Source organism: Mchenga conophoros, linkage group LG7, assembly GCF_057382185.1.
Source record: "Mchenga conophoros isolate Kocher_MC1m ecotype Shallow Benthic linkage group LG7, M_conophoros_male_GT1.1, whole genome shotgun sequence".
Taxonomy (NCBI): Eukaryota; Metazoa; Chordata; class Actinopteri; order Cichliformes; family Cichlidae; genus Mchenga; species Mchenga conophoros.
The window spans coordinates 23,312,267-23,335,145 of NC_140532.1; the positions used below are offsets into that span (position 1 = coordinate 23,312,267).

Here is a 22,879-nt window from a genome sequence, read left to right on the forward strand (position 1 = left end):
AATTTTTGAGCCGGTAGGGTCGGCTACCCCCCTGGCAGTCATGGTTTCTAGAAAAAAATGTGTATTCCTCAGCTGGTTGGTGACTGGCTGTTGGTTATTACTAGTTGAAGTTGGTTGCAAACAGGCGTATGGAGGTCACTGTCAGGTTGCTGTGGTTCCCCACAGTTTGCCTGGAAGATGACAACATATCTATAAACATCTCCTTACCACTTGGTAAGTAGTTGGCAAGTGCTTGCAGACAAGCTTGCATCGTCTATGCAACAACCAACCATGGCAACCTGCCAACACCTAAACCAATTACAAAGAGGTTTTTGGTGCAGCACCCTTTTTGTGACCAGTTTTACGTACTGTATCAGCAGCCAGGGAATTCCAGCAACCATTTACCAACTGATTGGGGAATGTTTTTTTCCCGAGCCAACTGTGATTGCCAGGGGGTCACTAACCCATTTTCTGGTCTGAGTGAGAGAGCCCTAACAGCACCAGATTTTTTTTTATGTATTTTTACTCAATGATGTTTTCTTTTGTGGCACTGTTTGTTAAATTGTCAAAATTTTTGTTTTCTATGTAGTCAGGGGACTGGCAGCGTGCTCATATTTGCAAAAATCACTCAACTATAATTTTAGTAGAGTGAAAATTTGTTGTGTTCTGTTTCAGACAATATAACCCTGTCAAAAATGTAGAAAACACAGAAAAACTATCGCTGAATAACATGATAGAGTTCAAAATAAACAAGGGTTACCTACAATGCCAGAGCCTGGAATATCCAGAATAGAAAGCAATTGTTGATCACAAAGTGATGTGCAGTGAATAAAGGAAGGAGACTTGGACATAGAGCACAAAAAGAGACATTGAAGTTCACTTACATCTCCAGATAATATATAAGATGAACCACCAGCAGGTGATACCTGTGGCTGCAAAAAGACATCTGATCCTGTCTGTGGGAAAACAGGAATTGACTCTAACCTTAATGAAAAATGTTCTGATGACATTATGGGCTCTGTCACTCATTTTTGGGTAATACTAAGAGAATTACCATTATTAAAATATGTTAATTCAAAGACTCAGAAAGAAGGTATTGGCCATTGACTAATGACTTGTGATTAAGAGGTTGCAAGATAAACAGCACATCACAATCAGATCCACAGTTTGAAAATACAGAGGATGGTGAGGACAAAGATCACTCAGGCTGACGGGGTTTCACTAAGTCATAGGTGTAAAGTAGTGAAAAGGCAAGAATCCAACAGAAACTAAGACAAAAGGACACTTGACTTCCGTACACAAACTTTCTGAAACCAAACAAGTCGCCCTCTGCTGGTTATTAGGAAGAATGCAGGTTTAAAGAAGCTCCCCTTTGGCTTCACTTTTCAGACCCAGAGGCTATATTCATCTTTTATATACAGTCTAGAAATACTACTCGATATTCAGCTGGAAAACATAATGGCACTACTCTACAACAACTTAACACTGATACACAGCACAGCACTACTGCAGACAGTAAAAATGGTAAAGAAGAAAATAGAATTTGACAGCTCAGTAGCAGGCAGGCGTCTGTTATGAAATCCTCCCTGGGATTTGCAAAGAGAGGGGTAAAAGCAAGCTCTGAATGTCAAATGCTTATCTGATCCAATCACTGACGGGTTTCAGTTTTTGAAGAGCATATCCATGCTAATTAACGCAATAATCCCTGATCTGAAACACCGTCGAACACATGTCACAGACCATGTGTTTGACTCGTGTGCTCTTCACAGTTCAGCAGGATGCTGATATACATGGAGGATTGATAAGCTTCCATCTGATTGTCCTTCTGGCTTCAAATTTATGGCCCACTCAGTGATTACTGAACTGTTAAGTAACTAATTTGCTCATTATGAACAGCATTATCATTGCTTATCATTCATTTATATTGGCTTCTGTAGGAAAAATCTGACTGACGGATTTTTTTGTGGCTGCTTTTTTATTCCATGACAGTCAGCGCACGTTGGTCTAAGACATGGATACTCATAAATAAATATATAAACCAGTCAGAATAGTATGACTCCAAGGACCGTAATGCTCCTTGGTCAGGAAGATGTCGATTCACTGCAGGGGTCTAAATTATGATAGCCATAATGTTGAATATTCTCCCCACTCGTTTCAGTGTAGATAACACTTACACACACCTCTCTGTTACTGCCAGTAATCTAAAACTAACCTAAAATCTAAAACCTTTTTCAGTCAATCACAGTGAAATGTTAGTCTCAGACTACCTCGCCAATCTGACCTTGTTTCCTTCCACAAGAAGCGGTTTGGAGACTCCTGACTCCTCTGCTGGACAGCCTTCTTCTGACTCTTCTTCTTTATTTACATTATCTGTAAGAAGTCCCTTAACAAGGGTAAATTAAGCATTTTTCACATCATCTGTGATCAAATTGCTTCTCCGTCTCTCTGCCAATACAGCTAAATGTCTGGATCCTCTGACAGTGTGGGCACTTTCAGCCTGCCTGATCGCGTTTGGGAAACAAATGTTCCAGTTTCCTCACAGTGTTTTAAAGTGAATTGCCTCACCTCCACAGAAACCTTGAGTCTTGCTATGATTTGATGCAGAGAAGGTCTGTCATTGCTTAGAATAACAATTGGACTTCTGACACTTGTGACGCGGTTCTATTTGGTGAATAAAACGTGAGGCACAGCAATGGCAGCACTTCTAACAAATGAGCAAAGGTTGCAAGTTTATTTCCTTGAACCAACTTTTGATGCATGTATCTGTGAACAGTTTAACAGGTCATGTAACTTAAAATTTTTGAGGTTTGTACAGAGCAGCTCACAGTTATTTAATAATGGAGACTTTGGCAATGTTCCTTCTTTGTGTTGCATCATACAACGCTTTGTTATTTCCAGATCTACTGTATAGGACATGCTACCCCAGTGTCCCCTACATCAGCGGTCCCCACCCTTTTTTGCGCCACAGACCAGTTTATGCCCGACAATATTTTCATGGACCGGCCTTTAAGGTGTCGCGGATAAATAAATGGTAAATGGCCTGTATTTATATAGCGCTTTACTAGTCCCTAAGGACCCCAAAGCGCTTTACATATCCAGTCATCCACCCAGTCACACACACATTCACACACTGGTGATGGCAAGCTACATTGCAAATACAACAAAGTAAAACTAGTACCGGTACCGAAAAAAAGAAAATTTATTCATAACACACGTGAAAAGACCAAGGAAAATCGAGTTAACGATAAAAACGATAACAAAATAACGCTGAAAACCGATAAACCCCCTGAAAACCATACATTTCACACCTGAGCCTCAACTCTCGCGGCCTGGTACCAAACGACTCACGGTCGTAATACAATTACATATTGTATTATGAAATGCACCTATGGTGCAATGAAACATGGGACCGGGGTTTGGGCAGCGGTCCCCAAACCCCGAGGCCCGGGGTTTGGGGACCGCTGCCCTACATACTCCAATGAGTTTGCACTTTTTAAATTTTTATCTTTGCACACAATTGAATCGAACTCTTCTCATCTCTTCTTTTATGTTCCTCTTATAATCAACGTCCCTTTTTTAGACTTTTAAATTATTGCTTTGCATGCAAAACAATTTCTTGTCAACAAATGTCGCAATTTTTCAGCAAAAAAATTATTTTGCAAAAGATGAATGGTGCATTTCACTGATCTTGTCCTCATCCACATTCCCTTTTTCAGCCTCACGTGACTTTCTCATAATTACTTTTCCCAACAGAGGTGAAAGCGGCTATTTGAATCATTAGACATGGACGCTCGGCTCTCCTCTCCTCCTATCTGATATAATCATATATCATCAATTGAGATCATCTCTAAAATGTAACCTTCAGCATGGAGGTGAATCCACTGTGGGAAAGTTTCTTAAAGTGAATAGGGACAAATGTCAGAAAAATCAATTATCATGATATAGTAACTAACCATGGTTGGTAATGTTGCAAAATATGGGTAGATTTCTTTTAGGTACTTTCTTTGTAGGTAAGTCAAATTGCTGCTTTTTCTATCCATTAAGCAGTTTAGCATTAGGACAGCTCTTTCAAAGGATAGATTCTATTTTCAAACTAGATTATGCACAAAACGTCTTTTAAAGGAAGCCAAAAGCACAGATCTATACAAAAAAATGGGCTTTAAAAGAAACATTGTCCATCAGAATGTGGCATCAGGATCTGCACTTGATAGATTGTTTGCAAGTTGTTCTTTGTTTTCTGTAGAGGACATATTGATGTGTGTGACTGCACAGTAAGCTTAGTATTAAGCATATATGACATAGACAGATACATAGATATGCATATGGTGGTTTTTGTACGTTTAGACTAAAGCTGCTACTATTATATATAATGCTACACATCATAATAATCTTAATCATCATTTCTTTTGTCAGTGACTTTTGAGCTGCTCTCTTTTTTAAACATCACTTTTTTGTCTATTTTTCCTTTTTTTTTTGAGAAAATGTCCTTGAGTTGAAAAAAAAAACATTCTAATAATATTTCATCTTATTGCATCTTATTGCAAGAGAGATGCACTTCAGAAGAGAAAAAAAAGATGACTAAAGATGAAAATTTGCTCAAAATTGCTTTCTCTCTGGACACAAAGATCCACAGATAATACAACAGAGAGCGAGTAAAATGTGAGAATGGATGGATATATTAAAATGCCACAAAACTCTTAGTACTATCATACGAAAATTTGTCAATATTTATAAAAACAAAAATGACAGGAAAAAAAAAATCACTCTGCTCTAGGGCTGTGAGGTCAGTACTTACCTGTGCATTTTGATGAAATATTTAATATGATTCATGCTTTAAGATATGTGTTTATGGAAATGATATGGCAGAGTTCCCATTGGCTGGTCAGTAATGTCTTGCCCTACCCACTGAGCTACACAGTACCAGAAGTTTTTGGCACTGACAGGCGAAATCAAGAGGATTATGTGCTCCGCCTGCCAACACAGTCTTTTGATCAGAGGCCAGGTAATATCAGACAATCTACATTAATCCTACCCCCCACCCCTCCCTTGGTTCCTGTTCTCATTCTGGCCGACCTCCTCTCTTACCAGGTTGTTATCAGATGGAGGGATAATTAAGCCTTGTGGGACTACAATAAGCCTTCCTCTTCTAAGTTGTCAAAAGTTAGAGGGAGGCAGACCAAACGCCTTTAAAACACAACCGAAATAAAAGAGCTAATCTGACAGAGACAACAAACGTATTATTGACGATGCCTGGTTTCCCTTTGACCCTTATCTTACTTCAGGATAAAAGTTCAGTCAGACTCGGGGCAGATTTTGTAATCAAAGCCTTCTAAACAAACCTGCAACGAGGAGAAATACGCACCAGCGTTTCTTACTGAAATATGAAAGAACTCCCAAAAATGAAGAATTAATTTTAGCAAAAGATGAATCAGTTTTATATCATTTTAATTATGATCGTTTAAGGTTTTGGACTGAAATCTATTTTCTTAGGCTGACAGTTTAATATATTATTAAGTGGTGCGGCACTGCCTTATTCCTTCTTGAAGTCACAAAAGGGTTAGAGTTTGCTCATGGCTAAATATCAGAGATGGGAATTTGGAGGGATACATTCACTTTTGGAGCCAGCCTCACATGACCATCAGAGTAACTGCAGTTTTTGGCACTTTTGCACCGAGTTATTTTTTTCATTTCCCAACCTAACTTCAACTCTAAATGGACTTTGGACTCCACACCTAATGATGTGCAGGGACATACAGGATAATACATATAGTACTGTGCAAAAATCATGAGACAACTCTCATTTCTTCATATTTTGCTTCCAAAAGTTCAGAAGATGATTTTATTTCTTGTCTGTTAAGATATTTAACACTAACCTATGAATTATTACAGAAAAACAAAGGCACACTGGCATGGTGGCCTCACAAGAAGGTCCTGAGTTCAATTCCACCATCAGGCCGGGGTCTTTCTGTGCGGAGTCAGCATGTTCTCCCTGGGTACTCTGGCTTCCTCCCACAGTCCAAAGACATGCAGTTAGTGGGGATAGGTTAATTGGAAACACTTAATTAGGTTAACACTAAATTGCCCATAGGTGTGTTTGCTGAAGTGAATGAGAAGACAGTGAATGGTTGTCTCTGTCTATGTGTTAGCTCTGCGACAGACTAGCGACCTGTCCAGGGTGGACTAGTGATGTGGTGCAAACGAAACGGCTCTTAGAGCCGGCTCTTTGACGTGAACGACGCGAGCCGGCTCCTTATCGCGAGCCGTGGGGGTTTTTTTCTTCTTTCTCTCACCCTCTCTCTCGCACTTTTTTCCGCTTCACCCAGCATGCGAGCCTTGTGCTTTGCGCTGGGAAGAGGGGGGAGGGGCGGTAGTTACACTCAGTAGCACAGGAACAGAGCCAGAGGGAGAGAGAGAGAGAAAGAGAGCCAGGGACAACAACTAGTGATGTGCGATACCACTGATTTCCTTTCCGATCCGATACCAAGTAAAATTCAGGGTGGTATCGGCGATACTGATCCGATACCGATACTCTGTACAAAAACTTAATGTTTCATTGCATTTCATAATACAATATGTAATTGTATTATGTAATTGTAATAATAACATAACCATATTGCTTCATAATGATTAGAGGACATCAGACAACTTGTTTTTATTGCTTAATAATGCAGAATAATCATATAGAAATAAAAAAAAAAAAACTGACGTTGTGCGTCTGCGAGAGACGTCTGTCTCGCCCTAGCAGCACCTGTCCCTCTCCTCCTCTTCAGTTCACCTCAACATAAGCTTATCATATTCTGTAATGTGATTTACTCCAAGGTGTTTGACGAGGTCAGTGGTGTTGCCACAACACCTCACTGTCTTGCCACATATATCACAAACCGTGTTTGGGCTGTTTGTGGAGGTAAAACGCGTCCACACAGGACTCTGTTTGCGCTCAGCCATTGTTGTGAGTGCGCACACCAGGGGCTGCGACACATTTATACAGCCGTATTTCGCACATGACTATGAAAGGCGTAAGAGGAAGTAGTTCCTTCCAAATTAGACGATCCGAATATAGTTTCTTTCCACTGCGTTCATTTTAATGGAAAAACTACAAATTTACCCTAGAGTACTAAAATATCGATATTATAATATGAGAATCGATTCTAGAACATAAATTGCTGGTATCGGAAGAATCGATATTTCAGTATCGATCCGCACACCACTGTGTGATCTAGGTAGCTCTGTTTAGGAAGTTCAGTTAACGCTAGAAATGTGTTTTTGAATTTGTACGTGCTTTTTGGAGTTTGTACGTGCTTTGTCTCTAGGGGCCACCGTATATATTTATATATAAACATATATAAATAAAACCACTTTTTTTTTTACATTAGTAATTCATTTTGTGCATAATTTTATATTATTGTTAATAATAAATTAATTAAAGCAACAAAACAACCTGAAGAGCCTGTTTGGAGCCGAAAGAGCCAGCTCTTTTTAGTGAGCCGAGCCGAAAGACCCGGTTCTCTAAAAAGAGCCAGAAATCCCATCACTAGGGTGTACTCCGCCTCTCGCCCTAAGACAACTGGGATAGGCGCCAGCACCCCCCGCGACCCTGAAAAGGATAAGCGGAAGCGAATGGATGGATGGACAAAGGCACCAGGGGATGCACCGGCAAGGAACTAACAAGGGACTTGTTACTAGCAGCCAAAAACATGTTCATATTTCTTTAGCTCAATCTTTGAAAATTGTCAAGGATAACACAGTGTGACATAAAATAATATTTTTGCATCAACAAAACTAGATATGTCTATCATTGTGTGCACTGTGTAAAAATAATAGGGAAACTGGACAATCTGAGTACAAAGAAGCAGTGGGAAGCCTAAGAAAAATTACAGCAAATGAAAATTATCCAAATGTCATGTCCTTCAGAAACAGCAAAAATACAGAAGCGTCCAGTTCTACCCCTCAGCCTCCCAGCAGATGCACTTGTGGTATGAATTTAAAAATCCGACGTCGCATTGTTCTCAAGTTATCACGTGCATACTTGGATAGGAAAAGCACACACTACGACATTATCAGTTACAGATCAGCTTCCTAGAGCTGGATCTCAACGTTACTGAAGCAGTGTGGGATCTTCTCAGGAGAGAACAGAACAAAACACAGCTTTTAAAGAGCTTTGGAATGTCCTCCAAGAAGCCCGGAGAACTATTCGTCAGGACTACTTAATGATATCACAGAAAAGCTTGCCTGAGAGAGTTCAGACTGTGTTGAAGAAGAAAGGTGTTCAGAACACATCGACTTTCAAGCTTGTTAGAACTGTACAAAATGCTTCCACATGCTTCAGTAAATAACTGCACATATTTCCCATTTTTATATAAAAATAAGGAAATTCGTGCAAGACTCACAAAATATATAGTTTCTGTATTTAAAAAAACCCCAGAAGACTGTAACATACTGGGTAGTGTAGACCTGTGAAATTTTAATTTAAGTGTATTCTTCCAAGAGAAGCATTTTTGGCAGGAGGATATGTATTTATGGTAATGAAGGAAGATATCTCTTAATGACATGTGGATGAGTTTTTAATAGTTTCGGGACAACAGTGAAGTTCCATGCAGTTCCACATAAATATGATGTATCAAGCTTTGGTTACAGACAGAAGCTGTGTTAGCAGTCAGTTCTTGGTTGGTTACTGTCTTAATCTGAGAATAGTCAGGAAAGCTATACCAGCTTTACCCTTAAATAATTAATAATTGGTCTGTTCCACTTCAATATGTGGATAGTTTGATGAACTATTACTTACAGACTTTATGGTCTATGGTTCTCCAATTAAATGTTTTCAGGATGCCTGTCCTTGCAAACATGCATGCTGCATGTTAATAAAAGTATTTTTTAATTCATCCCTGTGTCCCATTTTATTGATTTTTTTATCAGGAATCGCTTAGCACCGATCAACACTTAAGCTGAAAGAAAACTAAAACAAGGACTGAATGTGACCATTAATCAATCATCCACATGGTTTAGTATATTAGAAGCTACAGCAAAGCAACCTGTGGAGAATATCAAACGTCATCGTACACGTGAATTGACCCAGAGTAATACAGTTAATGCTGTAAGTTATTTGCCAAAGTACTACGTAATTCAGCAAATAAATACATTTACAATTTAATGTCTACTTCAGAAGAACTCTGGACCATAGTGTTGGTGTCGACAATATCATAACCTTCTCTCAATCTGAAAGAGTCAGCAACAGAGAATTAATAGCATTTACTGATACCTGACATGTCTGAAACCTTCCTTGGCAAACAAAAGGTTGCTGTTTGATTCTAGCTGGAGACACAAATACTCATTGTGGTTGCATCAGGAAGGGTATCTGGTGTAAAAGTGCTAAATCAAACATGCAGAGCTACCTGTTGTAGCAACCCTTTGTGACGAGGGAGGAGTCAAAAGCAGCTTAACTGAAACCCAACCAAAAAAAAAAAAAAATTGTTTGGGGGAAAATAAAGCTTCAAAGCTTACAGCGGGTTATCTGTTCTTCAATCTCAAGTTTTTATACTAAGCTAAGCTGATTGCAGCTTCATCTTTATTGTCAATCATTTCGTCCAACTCTCAGCATGAAAGGAAAAGAGTTTTATTTAGATATACAAGTTAGATTATAAGTGCATCATAAATCTCCTACATACTTTCCTTCCAGGAAAGGCAAAGATTAAGGTCACACCCTGAAGCAATTGCATACACCCGATCAGCACCAACAATCTTTATGCATGTTAAAGTCTCCCTTTTACTGGACACAAACATTTGTGGGTGTTTATCATATAGGGTAGTAGTTTTGGTTGGTGTTGCTGAGAAATAGAGCTTGGAAGTTGAACACATGCTATTTAGATTCAGACGCATCAATTTCGATGAACCTTTAACCCGCATTTACGTAACTCTGAGGTATAAACCAGTAGAGCCTGTTTAACTGTTAAATTTGCAGTCATTTAGAGAAAATGGGACTATTATTTCATCTGCAGTTATATTTGGTATAGCTCTGTTCTAGGAATTCCCTGTCATTCTGCAAGCTTTACCTGGAAAGTCTAAAAAGGAGGGAGAGCAGGGGCAAAGAACAGAGCAGCCTTCACAGTCAACTGGAAATGGCACTGATCAAGTCTGAAATAACATGAAATAGAGGTGCTGTGGTAAAGCTGGGTTGCAAAGTGGCTTGCAAGAGCAGCATCAACCATATGTATCTTTTTTAGTTATTATAATAAAGAAAGTCTTTGTCATTGGCAAAATTTTAAGTGGAGGCAACGACAGGCAACTGACAAATTGGCAAAAGATCAAAACCAAGGACACGTCCTCTGTTTATATTTTTTCATATAACTAAAATGTTTTTTTACACCTAGTTTTGCTTTTAGTTACATTAACCAGAAAAACTGTCATAACCTGAAAGAACTAAATGCTCTTCTTCAATGCTTCAAAATACAAATAAAATGATATTAACAGAAAAATGTTCTCACAGGATCTGAGTTCTCAACAAATCTCCTTTTGCCTCAGGTAGGTCAGAACTGATAAGCATTCAAGGGTTTGTAAAAATCAAAGTGTTATTCTGCTTGTTTTCTTTAGACTTCTGACTCACAGCCCAATTCCAGAACAAACAGTATTCACAGATTTTGCATACAATTACAGCTGCGAATTATCACATTCGAAGAAATGATGACACAGAATGATTAGCAGTGCCTGCTGTTCTGATGACAAGAGTCACATTTGTGGCAACAATTAAAATGTGTGATTACAACAAACTTGACAACATTGTGGAAAAAAATCATTCACATACTGAACCCTGAAGCACCATTAAAAAGAAACTACAAGAGTTAGAATACAAAACCAGTACCTGCCTGCTGATGTGGTCAGGTTGTGTGCTGCTTGTCCCCTGTGTTCGCTCTCTGGGCTGGCATGGGGCAGATTTAATCACAACAATAAGACAGCCTGAAAGAAACAGAGCAGAAGAAACAGAGCAGAAAAGAAACAAATATAAGGTGACACATTTTATTTTTATCATTTAAAAGACTATAATGTTCTTTCACCCACGCACACTCTAATGAAGTGTCTGTCCATTAGAGACTAAGGACTGCATGTTCAGTCAGACTTGAGCATTAGACTTTCACAAACAGCATTTTCTCTGATGAACAGGTTTTTTTCCCAAAACATTGCGTATGTGTTCAGACAGAACACTCTCATTATTGAGCATCTCTGTAACAGCAGACGTTTTAGGTACACCTGTTCAACCGCTCATATCTAATCAGCCAATTGCAGCAATTCAATGCATTTAGGCATGTTGACATGATCAAGACATCTTACTGAAGTTCAAACCAAGAATTAGAATGTGGAAGAAAGGAGATTTAAGTGACTTTGAATGGAGCATGACTGTTGGTACCAGACGGGTTGGTCTGAGTATTTTAAACACTGCTTATCTGCTGGTATTTCCCACACAATGTGAGAAAAAATATCCACTGGCTGGCACCAGCTGAAAATCCCTTGTTATTGTCAGAGGTCAAAGAAGCTTGGCCAGAGTGCTTCGAAGGCAAGAGTAATTCAAATAACCACTTGTTGCAACCAAGGAATGCAGAAGAGCTCTGAATGTAAACCTTGAACCTTGAAGTCAAACCTTGAAGCTGATAGGCTACAGCAGCCGAAAACCACACCAGGTGCCACCCCTGTTAGCTAACATCAGGGAACTGCAGCTAAAATTCAGACAGGCACAACAATGCCTGGGTATTGTTGCTGGCCATGTCCATCTCTTTTTTGACTACAGTGTACCATCTTCTGAAGGCTGTCAACACAGCTTGTCATAACACTCAAATTATCCTCTTGAACAGCGGTCCCCAACCCCCGGGCCTCGGACCGGTACCGGTCCGTGAGTCGTTTGGTACCAGGCCGCGAGAGTTGAGGCTCAGGTGTGAAATGTATGGTTTTCAGGGTTTTTATTGGTTTTCAGCATTATTTTGTTATCATTTTTATCGTTAACTCGGTTTTCCTCGGTCTTTTCATGTGTGTTATGAATAAATCTTCTTTTTGTCGGTACCGGTACTAGTTTTATTTTGTTGTATTTATCCGCGACAGCTTAAAGGCCGGTCCGTGAAAATATTGTCAGGCATAAACCGGTCCGTGGCGCAGAAAAGGTTGGGGACCGCTGCTCTTGAACATGACATTTTGTTCTTTCTACTCAGATTATCTTTGCAGTAACCAGAACTCAGTTCAATAGAGCGCCTATGGGATGTGATGTATGTATGGCTCTTATCATGGATGTATAGCCAACAAATCTGCAGCTGTGTGATGCTATCATGTCAATATGAACCAAAATATTTGAGGAATGTTTATAGCACATTGTTCCTGTTCTAGAAAGACAAAGTGTCTGGTAAGTGTTTCGTTACGTAACACCAAAGAAGCGACAGATGGCTCCGCCCCTCCCTGAGTCTGGTTCTGCTGGAGGTTTCTTCCTGTTAAAGGGAGTTTTTCTTTCCCACTGTTGCCAAAGTGCTTGCTCATAGGGGGGTCATACGATTGTTGGGTTTTTCTCTGTATGTATTATTGTAGGGTCTACCCTACAATATAAAGCGCCTTGAGGCGACTGTTGTTGTGATTTGGCGCTGTATAAATAAAATAAAATTGAATTGGATTGAATTAAACAATACAAGTACGGTACTGTGTACCCACAGGGGTGCTGGCCATTAAAGGGTTATCCTAACCTGTTTATTGTTTTATCTGTTAATGTTTGAATTAATTTATAATCATATTTTATACAAAACAAACTAACAAACACAGGTTTACCCTTCTCAGGTTATCTGCAATGGGAAGGAAAAGATGTAGCTGTCTCCATGCTGTCTTTGTGTTTACAAAAATGAGCTAAAAATGTGCTATAGGTGCTAGGTAGACGTGAAAACCACTGTGTATGAATGAATGCATTTTTTTAAATGTCAGTTTTTGTAGCTTTACATGAACATAGAAAAGTGCCACTAAAAGTTGAAGACTGGTGTCTGTAAAGGACAAACCACAAAAGTACAAACTTTTACTCTTTGTTAAGGGTACAATGGTCCTACCACAATAAGAAGGTCCATACGAGGGTACTGCCGCAGTAGCAAGCTATTGTACCACCAAATGTACAATAAAGCAGTGTTTCCCAACTTTTTGGAGCCATGGCACACAGCACCAAACAAAAATATCACAAAAAGCATATTGATAATTTTTCCCCGCGCACCAGGTATAGCAGAATTGGCTCAGGTTGTCCCCAATATCCCATTTTTTGCTTTCTTCTGACCACTACGCATACTAGGGCCTTGATCTGGGTCGGAATTTTCTCCAGGACCCAGATCAGATTGATTACTTTTTATTTTCAAATATTTATCTATCGCTATTATGTGCTGTGTCAGCTCACAGCATGACTATTATGTAATTTCTTCTTAGTCTTCTTCTGTTTTACTGTCAGTTGGCAACCCATTTAATTAGAGCAGGTAGCTGTACTGCCCTCTAGTGGAAGAGAATGTAATTGTTCTGCCCGTTACGCCGATCGTTCAGAGCACTAATCAGGTGGAACCAGATAATCTTGCATGGCACACCTGATCATTTCTCAAAGCACACCTATGTGCCGTGGCACAGTGGTTGGGAAACACTGCAATAAAGTACTTGGTCTTCTGAATGTGTATTCATAGATACTTATGTTTTAAATGCATTATATTCCGCTTTAATGTGTATTCGAAGAATCTGATTCACATTTTTAATGAATTTCAGTAAAACTCTAACATAAAGTGTGTTTGTGACAAAGTTAGAAAAAGAATCTAAAAATAAAAAGGAAGCTGCTCAGGAAAAGCATCAGCATTGAGCGTCCAACAGCAAATCTCTGACTAATTTGTCAAATGGAGCATCTGTTTATGGCACCAAAGCCACTCTTGGATTTCAACTTGGATTTGATGTAGCTATCATGTTATGCTGAGTGTTCTGTTCCCACTTAATACAAGATGCTAAATTGTGGGAGTGAGAGGGAGTCTGCTTCTTGTGGGGCTGCAGCCTTGATTAAAAGAAAATTCTGGTGTGAGCAGATGGCCGTGTAGACTTCGCTTGCTTGCTTAAAAGTAGGCTGTCCACCCACCCTCCATATTTTTCACACTTTAGTTTGTCGAAGACAAAGCTGAAAAGGAGTGCAACGACTCAAGGCCAAGGCACATCAAAACACACTCTCTATTGTTCCATTGTGAAATTGTTTTGTTATTATTCTTTTCTAGTTATGAGGTTTGTTGTGACATGCTTTTTTTCACATATCTGTTCTGTTTGAGCCTTGTTGTTTGTGTACTGCATTTTGTTTTGTGCATCATAACTTTGCAGCTACAACATAAAATGACTGATATTAAATGATTCATTTAATGATTCAGAAGTGAAACTTAATTGATTGGAGGTTAACTATCAAAAAATGGAATATGTACTGAATTTCAGATTTTGTCTACTCAAATATGCTTATGTTCAGCTACTCTGTTTTTGCAGAATTCAGTTCAATTCAATCCAATTTCATTCAATTTTTTAGTGCCAAATAAAAAACAAATATTGCCTCAAGGTGTTTTATGTTGTAAGGTAAAGACCCAATAAATGGAGAAAACCCGAACAATCAAATGACCCCCAATAAGCAAGTACTTGGCGATAGTGGGAAGAGGAAACTCCCTTTTAACAAAAAGAAATTGGTTGGGTGTTAGGGGAGAGAGACAGGACAAAAGAAGGGACCCAGAAATTAAAAGCAAGCAAAACTGTTGTTTTTTATTTTATTGATTTTTTTATGTTAAAGAACTGCTTGACATGATCTTAAACCTGTAAGACCTGCTATAGTCTCAGGTCTCACAGCTTGGCCGGTTGACCTGCTCTTGTGCAAGCACATCCTTGTTGGTCTGACAATGTGTTACTTTAAAAAGGACATAATGGAAACTGCAATAGCCGAATAAGACCAATACATAAATTTTGGAATGCAGGAAAAAGAAACTTTAAACACCCTAAATTGTGACAGCTTTGAACACACCAAACCTACGTCAGGTTTCATGCCTGAATTTGAGTTTTTGCATTTGCATTTGTGATATTTAGAGATTCATATTTTGTATTCCAAAATGTTCCAGGTTGGTTTCTTTCTGTCTAATTTTCATCTTTGTTATAGTTTACCTATGTGGGATCTGGTCATGGTTAGTTTTGTTAATATTTTATAATTCGGTATTTCAGTTTATCCTGCGTTCCCTGTGTCTTAATTAAGTCTCTGTCTCAGTTTGGGTTTCCTGTTTCTGTCACGGTTTGCCGGGGCAAGCCGTGTGGAGTTGGAGGAAGGACCCAAAAGGCGGCAGCTCTGGTGCAGGTGAGTATTTATTTACAGGGGTGGGTACAAAGAGCAATGGTGGGTGAACATGAAACCGGGAACCTAAACTGGGTAAACTAACAACACCAACCAGAAACTAAGATGCAGGGAAATACACATGGAGAGATGCAGGGAGACCGAGGGGAAACAACACAGACGAACCAATTCAATTCAATTCAATTTTATTTATATAGCGCCAAATCACAACATAAGTTGCCTCAAGGCGCTTCATAGATACAGAGAAAAACCCAACAATCATATGACCCCCTATGAGCAAGCACTTTGGCAACAGTGGGAAGGAAAAACTCCCTTTTAACAGGAAGAAACCTCCGGCAGAACCAGGCTCAGGGAGGGGCGGCCATCTGCTGCGACCGGTTGGGGTGAGAGAAGGAAAACAGGATAAAAGACATGAGACAGGATAAAAGACAACTACTACAGAACCAGCAACTACTATGACAGAAGACACAACTTAAATACACTCAGAGAACACAGGGAGATTACACACAGGTGGGGAACACAGCTGGGAGTGATTAACGAGACGAGACTAGGGAGGCAATCTGAAAACTCTCACATAAGACGCAGACCTTCACAATAAAACAGGAAACACATACACGCAATGACATAACACACCAACTTAACACAGACTGGGGGACACAGAACATAGGAACATGAACCATGAAACAGAAGAGTACAAACACCCAAGGTAACCAAAACCACAGAATACTAATAAACTAAACATAAACACGGAGTCGCAGACTCTGGACCATGACAGTTTCCTGTTTTATTGTGGCAGTCACTTGCTGCGTAGTTCTACTTTCTCTGTCATGTCATTGGATTATGTTTTGTAGTTCAACTATTGTTCATTACTTTATGTGATTTAGCTGTGTTTAGTTTCCCAGCTCATTCCCTATTAGCCCAGCCTGTCCTTGAGTTCTTTTTTAGAGCACCAGTTGTTTTGGGGGGGGGGGACTATTTGGATTTTTGTACCTCATGGACTTTTTAAAGTCAGTTTTCACAGTTTTACTTGTTTTGGTATGTATTTGGGTCCTTCTTCCTCAGTCCATGATAACCTAATGAACATTGCATGTCTAACCAAAATTTGCAGAAAGTTTACTTATCTCCAAACTGACGGACCCCATTAAAAAGAAAAAGTCGAGTTGAATCTCATTTTATATATCACAAACTCAGCAAGCCACACACCATATCTTCTAAAAAGAGAAAGCTAACTTGTCTCTGTACCGATGTTTCAACACATCTTACATTTACTATCCAAGGCTTTGAGTGTAAACACAGCAGAATTGACATATTTCAATATGTGTGATTTATTTATAGGTTTGTAGCAGCTTCCCAGTACCTGCCAGCAGCAGCAACACGCATACCATGCTACAAGAGAAGCCTCCTCTTTCATCAGATATATAAAGAATTATATCATGTGTGGGATTTATTACTCAGAAAGGCTTGTTTTTCTTCAGCATAATAATGTAATGTAAAAGATTACATTACAAAAAAACACCTGGATTTGACTAAGCAGTGTATAGGCAGGTGTACAAATCTGTAATCATAACAAGGTGTAATATCACTTAAAATGCTAGTTTTTTACTTTTATCTCTAATTAATTTTGGTGAATAAGCCTTGAGTATGCACTCAGTGTATTGAAGGAGATTTAATTAATCTAATGACAACCACAAACCCATCCAACATAAATAAATCGAAGAGAAGCTACAATTTCAGTCAACCAAGATTTTCTTTGTTTTTTGCTGACTTCCACTCTCACACCAGCTGCAGTGATGTAGCACCAAGACATTTTAGCTGCGCATAACAAGTGTTACCACACCCAGCACCTCCTGTCGGTAACAAATGTGAAACTTTTCAACCAGCAAGGCTCTTCTAGTGCTGCTTTTGAGCAAGCATAAACACTTAACTGTGTTTCAGTGACAAAGAAAGTGAATATTTATTATGAACTGGCAAAAGTCGAATTGCTCCCATCAGACTTCTGCTTTCTTACTAACTAACAATATTTCTCAAAGACAGAGGTGCAACGTGACAATTGAGATTTTAAAATGCACTGAGGAACATTCATAGATATAAAAAAAATCTTGAGTGGACATTTCATATTTTGTAACCAGAAGACAAGTTGCGTCACGAGAGTGTTAAAAATGCTCCTTTATTGTCCTATTAGAGGTACAAAAGCTTGTCATTGGGGTGCTATCCTATAAGATAATTGACAGAAAACATCTCTGGCCCAATAGAGAACAGCTTTGAAGGAGCATTTTAAAATGTAATGTAAGAGTACAAAAATGCATCTTTTACAAAAAAATTAAAATACTGCATCCTGGGGTAATAATCAATCAATATTTTTATAATTATAAATTCATAGCCTCGGAAATGCACTGCAGTTCATATAGCATAAAACCAAACAGGCCTAGGGAGAAATGATCCCACTGAAACTAGAACCTTCATGCTGTGAGGCAAAAGTGCTAAAAGTCTGCTACCAATATAGAAGTGAAACACAATATGAGACTTGAATTATTATTTTTTTTATTTAACTTACTACTTTGCATTTAGTAATTAGTTAATATTTAATCTCTGGCTCACTTCCACAGCTTGTCTTTTGTCCCGTCTCCCTCTCATCAGCCCAACTGGTCATCACGGTAGATGGCCGCCCCTCCCTGAACCTGGTTCTATTGGAGGTTTCTTCCTGTTAAAAGGGAGTTTTTCTTCCCACTGTTGCCAAGTGCTTGACTTATGGAGTCACCTCATTGTTGGAGTTTTCTCTCTACTATTGCATGTTAAAATGTAAAAATCTTAAAATCTAAGAGCAACATTAATATTTTACCAAACTTTATATTTAATCCATCCATTCGCTTCCGCTTATCCTTTTCAGGGTCGCGGGGGGGCGCTGGAGCCTATCCCAGCTGTCATAGGGCGAGAGGCGGGGTACACCCTGGACAGGTCGCCAGTCTGTCGCAGGGCTAACACACAGGGACAGACAACCATTCGCACTCACATTCACTCGCACATTCACACCTAGTGGCAATTTGGATTATTCAATTAACCTATCCCCACAAACTGCATGTCTTTGGACGGTGGGAGGAAGCCGGAGTACCCGGAGGGAACCCACGCAAACACGGGGAGAAGATGCAAACTCCACACAGAAAGACCCCGGCCTGATGGTGGAATTGAACTCAGGACCTTCTTGCTGTGCAGCAACAGTGCTAACCACCGTGCTGCCCTTTATATTTATATTTAATCATAAAAGCTAAATGAAAGTGTGCAATGATGCACCTATTATTGCTTGGGAACATGTATACCATTGTTTGTGGTTTTTTACCCTTGAGATTGCACGCCTAATTACTTTGGATACCACTAATTAACCCTGCAGGCTACTTCGGTGTTGACTGGGCGGCTATGGCTCAGGAGGTATAGCGACCGATTGTCTACCAGTCGGTTGACGATTCGCTGCCCAGCTACAATCTCCATGTCAGCAGATCATTAGGTTGCAATTCATCTATTCCGGTGTGAATATTAGAGAAGGTGCTTGAATATAGAGAAAAAAATGCTTGTGTGATCGGGTAAAGGAGGCTTGGAGTAAAAAGTGCTTTGAGTGCTGAGTTAGAGTAGAAAAGTGTTTTATAAGTACTTGTCCATTTACTGTTTAAACTGCACTTTTAAGGACAGCAGTGCACTTTTAATGTACTCCTATTTCTCAAAGTGCAGTGAGTGATGTGAGTGAACATGAAAGGACTGTACTGTAAAAAACAAGCAAACAAAAAAACTGTTTTGCTCTCAAGAAATTCGGTGCATGCTTCAAAAACTTTATTTGCCCAATTTAGCTCTGCTCGCTCGATATGATGGTAGCAGACTGACACAGATTTGTAAGTAATACCAACTGTGGTACAACTTGCTATTCGTGTTTATTAGCTCTGTTGCTTCTCTCATTTACACTTTTTTCCCTGCCTGTTCATCGATCCATGAGCGTGAGCTATTTCACCTGTCTGCACCTCTGAATCTTTCATATGATGTCTCGAATTTAAAAGAAGGCGAATGTGTTTGTTTAAAAGTCACGGGCAGTTCTCACAGGGTAACAAACTGAATCTAAAAAGGTGTCAGAAGCTCTTTGTCTTTCCACAAACAACACAGATGAGGTCAATCCAGCCATTTCCTTCATTGATTCCCTGTATTAAATCTATATGAATCACAACAGAGGGAGTGCAGGTAGAAAGGAGGAGACGAATCAATGAAAAAGGATTTTTAAGCTGCAAGAAAACAGGGATGTGGAGAGAGGGCCTGAAGATCAATGCGAGGGCAGTGACCCTAATATTTTGTACATTCAATCAAGAGTTGTGTTGAGGACTACTTTGCAGGCCAGCTAGAAAATATAAAAATATCCTCTGGAGTTGTCCTTTAGCAAGAGTCAAGGAAATCCTGGCTGATGGTAAATCCAGTCTGCACTAAATGTAATTTCTAATTTTAAAGGGTCTATTAATTCTTGTCCAGCACATCTGCCAGTAGTAGTTTTCACAGGGGTCAGAACTAGAGCTAACATTAATAACAACTGTTGTCAGTCCAGCTGGATGTGGCTGACAACAGTGCTTACCATTTGACAATGTCCTTTTGGAAATAACATATGAGGCCATTAGGTGCCATAATAGGTCAGACCCCACACAAACACATCCAGGCTAACGGGGAGCGACAGTAAATCACTCTAATCCAGCCATGAGATGAAGCCAGGTTATTCCCTCATGACGGTGGGGGGTGGGGGGGTTGTGTCACAAGCTGAGCTACAGTTTACCAGCTTGAGTCATGATGAAAGCTGTGATAGAGCTCAGCTGTCACTCAGGATGTCTGAGCCAGAAATCTCTGATCACCTGCCTTAAACACACACACACACACACACACACACACACACACACACACACACACACACACACACACCAACAAAACCACAGGCTGCACACCTCAGTTAGTGGGGACATAGAGAGATGCTCAGGGAGAAGATCCAGCTGTGGAGCCATCACACAGGATCTACATGCACGCATTTGGCATCAGCTTTGTCACAGACATAAAAATACTGTGTAAAAATCTGACAAGCAGCCAAAGCTTATTTGTGCAAGATTATCTCTTTTTTTCCCTCCCTCTCTCTCTCTCTGTCTCCATCTCTGCTCTTCTACAGATCGACATCATCATCGCTGATGCTGCTACCCTCCAGGTCCCTCAAGCAGAGATTTGAGTCATCTCCCTCTCATCCTCTTCCAGCCCTCAGCCCCGTTGAGTCCGACTGTCAATACAGAAGCACTAAATGCTGCTCAGACTGTCAGAGAGAGACTGCAGCGTGCCTTTCACACTTTACACAGTGTGTGTACAGCCTGCACGAGCACAAAGTATCCTACGCCTGAGAGGACAAATGTGGGGAAAGGAGGAGAAGCGGCTGTTTGAACAAGACCCAAACTCCGCAGAAGTTGGTTGTACGGCTTCTCACGACGAGATGGGAAAGAAAAAGAGGATGGAGGGACCAAACTGTGAAAATAACATCCAGGGAGATACGGAGCGATCTTACCTCCCCACGGTCCGCACACACACGCACACGCACAGATCTGTGTATTTCTGCTGCCGCGCCGCTCCACTCACCTACAGTAAATCACTTCCATGACTCACGCAGAGGGGAGATAACCGGCTCTCAGGAAAAGTGGAGTAAACACTCGTTGCAAAGGCAGGAAGGGCTCTCGCGCGCTCGCTCTCGCTGCAATGCTGCTATCTCTCATCCTCGTTTCTCCTCCTCTGTCTCTTCTTTCGCTTTGATCTCTCCCTCTCTCTCTCTCTCTTTCTCTATCCAGTGGTACCCCCTCCTTTCTCTCTCTCTCTCTCTCTCTCTCTCTCAAACTCTGCCACCCCCTCACGCTCCACCACAAGGTGTCACAAACACTGTGTCTGCTCCCACTGCCTCTTATTGGCTCCCACTTTTCTCTCCTCTTCTCTCCAGCCCCCACCCTGCACTATCTCTCTCTCTCTCTCTCTGGATTTTCTGCCTTAAAGAGGCAACGTGTTACACCTATAGCTACACAAACTCAAAGCATGTCACTTCAGCCGCTTTATTTATTCTAAGTGGGTAAGCATCGCATAAAACCACCATCGCATTTGTGCCTGCCTCAGGGAGTTGTGAGCCCTGGAAGGCTATGCCAAGTCGCTTTGTGTAGGCACTTTTATTTTTTACTTCAAGCAAATTTATTTTTACTAACACTATTAGCATGATTGAAATGCATAAAATACATTTCTGGTCCTCTTTAAAAAGGGATCTCCAGACACACTGCAAAACATGCTAAAGCCAGCTTCCAAGTGTGGCAAACTGCAGTTCCTCTAATGGCCACTTGAGGCCAGTTCCAAAGACTAGTTGAAACAAAACACTCCAATGTCAAAATGCCCTACTTTACAGCATAAATAAATGTAGTCACAGTGTGCTTTGTTCGCTTTATGTCAAACATAGCTGGTATACAGAGGCTCGTGGCTTACGAAGTTGCATTTTGAAACCTCGAGCTCAGCAGTTTCAGCATCACCGGCTTGATGTTTTGAACCCGGACCTGACCTGCGAAGTGAAATGGATTTTGAGAAGAATGGCGCTCATTCATTGGCTCATACTTTGTGACTGACAAATTATGAGCTAGTGTGCTTAGCCTGGATAATCCTCTTTTCAGACTCTCATAATGAAACTTATGCATTCAATAAGGAAGATTGATGGTCTCACATCTGTCCACTCCTAGGTGCTGCTGGCTAAATCTAAGCTTTTTCACTCTCACTTTCCCACGCTGTCAAGCTGTTTGTGTTATCACTGGTCTGGTCAGATCACCTTCTCCCGGCATTCTCCAGGCCAATCAGGATTCATGCTGCGTAATTTAAATCTCACTGCGCATCTGTCTTTCTCTTTTGCAGACGCCTTTGTGCAACCGACCTTCTCCCCATGTCCACCGCTCATCACTCAAGCGCCGATCCGCCAAGACAGGCCATTGGAGTCTAACAGCCAAACGCCTATCTATATTCTGTTCATATTTTCAACAAATCATGTTCATTCTTTCTAATGATCTCCCCTTATTGAAATGACCATAGGTTATAAAATAAACCTAATGAAACCTTGGGGCATATTCTAATAGAGTTCTATTAGAATTATTTAAAAAGCCCGGTTCTCATCCCTTGCCCACTTATGCTTTCTTGTTACAGTAGCCCAGTTTTCATCAGTGTTGCTGGTTCCTCAACACCTGATGTGGACCTTGTTAATCTGGGTGACTTCCAAGCCAGTATGGCTTCAGTTATCTCTTTCTTGCTCATCTCCAAGGTTAGCATGGGGTGGGTCTAGCTGGGGGACCCTTACTGAATACAGATGCTCTGGTTGGGAGTCGAACCCCCGACTTGGAGTTCCAAAGGACATTATTGGGACATGGGAGTGACAGGTGGGTGCCAACCTGGTTATCTGACTGTCGTCGATGTTTGGTTAATTGTGCGTCAGTAATGGCAAATTTCAGTCTTGCATTTAAGCTGATTATTTAGCACTTCCTTCTAATATGTTACCTT

General features: G+C 40.3%; 1 protein-coding gene across 1 annotated transcript in view; it reads right to left on the reverse strand.

The window, feature by feature from the left end:
• The window catches only part of LOC146570140 (alpha-1,3-mannosyl-glycoprotein 4-beta-N-acetylglucosaminyltransferase C-like), a 96,452-nt gene extending 75,192 nt beyond the window's left edge, over positions 1 to 21,260 (reverse strand). The window contains exons 1-2 of the mRNA XM_085282975.1: positions 20,948 to 21,260; positions 10,832 to 10,926 (exon numbers count right to left, since the gene is read on the reverse strand). The gene's annotated coding sequence lies outside the window, so the exon portion shown is untranslated. The remainder of the gene's footprint in view (positions 1 to 10,831; positions 10,927 to 20,947) is intronic.
• Positions 21,261 to 22,879: the final 1,619 nt, after the last annotated feature.